Consider the following 2,255-nt stretch of genomic DNA (forward strand, 5'->3'; position numbering starts at 1 on the left):
TTTTAAGAAGGAAGTTGGGGTTGTGGGGGTTGGAACTGAATCTGGCAAATTTCATCCAACAGTGAACAAGAGAGTTTATATGATAGCATAGTATGTGGTGCGCTTGCTCAAATATCCTGACTTTATATACCAGCCTTTTATTCAATGTTCTTTATTTTGTGCTCACTATCACCAAATTTTGTTCAAACTGTAGGGGCCACAAAAAGAACAAAGAAAGAGACAGGCTGGTGAGTGAGAAAAACAAGATAACACTGTTGGTGAGTTTACTGTTGTAATACCAGTAAAGCTTTCCTTCTAAGAGTTCATACCTGTTATTACTATCTCTCTGAAAAATAATAACAGAATTAAATTCATATCTTTCTTACTGTTTAGGAAAATGGGTAAAAGAATTTGGGTAATTTGATTAAGATTTTATAAGCAATAAGTTTGAAACAAGGATTTAAGAATTCTCCATTCCAAATGATTGTCTTAAATTGAAAGAGTCACAGATCTCCTCCAATTTGGATGGCATGAGGAAAGGATTAAGGGAAGGAATTCTGACACTAATATGTTAAAAATGATGTAGACAATGGTGGTAAGGAACTCAAGGATTGCCTGGCCTCGTTGCCGCTCCTTTATTGGTAACGTCAGAACCCTGCTCAACTTAACTTTCTTAATCTCAACTTCCTCATCTATGAAATGGGAATTTAAAAAAAAAAAAAGTTACCTTCCTCAGAAGAATAATGTGGAGATTAAACAAGATTATGTGTGCAAACCACAGTGTCAGGTGATATGGAAGGAATAGGCAATAAGTAGGAGCCACCAGTAATAATAAAAAGAAATGGGGCACCTGTGTGGCTCAGTTCATTGAGCATCCAACTTCAGCTCAGGTCATGATCTTATGGTTCATGAATTTGAGCCACCATGGGGCTTGCTACTGTCAGCTCAGAGCCCACTTGGGATCCTCTCTCCCCGACTCTTTGCCCCTCCCCTACTTGTGCACACATATGCACGTGCTCTCTCTCTCTCTCTCTCAAAAATAAATAAACATTAAAAGAAGAAGAAGAAGAAGAAGAAGAAGAAGAAGAAGAAGAAGAAGAAGAAGAAGGGGGGAAGTTAGAGGGACTTAATTGTCAAAATAGTACAGAGATTAGAAGTAAAGTCTATTTATCTTCTCTTGGTACCCAAATAATATCTGTATCATGAGCTCTTAAAATCTTGATCCCAGAGTGTTTACAGTAATTTTCTGGTGTCCTCCAGAGAGTATTAATATTCTAGCAATATATATACTTTTAACTCAAGAGAATAAAAACTTATTTTTAGGGGCGCCTGGGTGGCGCAGTCGGTTAAGCGTCCGACTTCAGCCAGGTCACGATCTCGCGGTCCGTGAGTTCGAGCCCCGCGTCAGGCTCTGGGCTGATGGCTCAGAGCCTGGAGCCTGCTTCCCATTCTGTGTCTCCCTCTCTCTCTGCCCCTCCCCCGTTCATGCTCTGTCTCTCTCTGTCCCAAAAATAAATAAACGTTGAAAAAAAATAAAAAAAAAAACAACTTATTTTTATATAAATAATTTTAAATTAAATTATATTTAAACAGTGCTTATTTTCAAAAACTGAGATACTTGAACCACTTTTGGATTCAAATAAAACAAACCTAGAAACTAACAGTCTTATTCTATGATGGGTTCCAAAGAGATTACTTGGTACCCCCTGGTAAATGTGATTTTGTTTTGTTTTGTTTTGTTGTATTCTGTTTTGTACAGTGTTTTCCAGCAAAGTGTATCACAAAGTCTGGTCATTAAATCTTTTTTTTTCCCCAGGGACATAGAAGCAAACTAAAATCATATTAACTCGAACTCTTAAGGTGATGGGGAAAGCAACAGTTCTGGCTGAATATTTATTGAGCACCTCCTATGTGCTAGGCACTGTTCTAAGAGGTGGGGAGAGATGGATCCGTGAGCACAACAGTCCAAAATCCTTGCCCTTGTAGAGCTTATGTTCTACTGTGGGAAGACTAACGATAAAAAAAAAAAAAAAAAAATACAGCTTGTCAGGTAATGATAAGTGTGGCTAAAATAAATCAAGAAAAGGACAAGTAGGAGTGCCAGAGAATGGGGTTGGGGATATCATTTCAAACAGAGTGGTCAGGAAAGACTTTACTGGGAAGGTGACATCTAAGTAAAGATTTGAAGGAAGCAGAGACTGTGAGACATACAGGGAAACTGGGGGAAAGCATTCTAGGCAGAGAGAATGGCAAGTGTGCAAAAACCCCGAGGTAGA

The sequence above is a fragment of the Herpailurus yagouaroundi genome, unplaced genomic scaffold (genome assembly GCF_014898765.1).
Source record: "Herpailurus yagouaroundi ecotype Mexico unplaced genomic scaffold, PumYag 159, whole genome shotgun sequence".
NCBI lineage: Eukaryota > Metazoa > Chordata > Mammalia > Carnivora > Felidae > Herpailurus > Herpailurus yagouaroundi.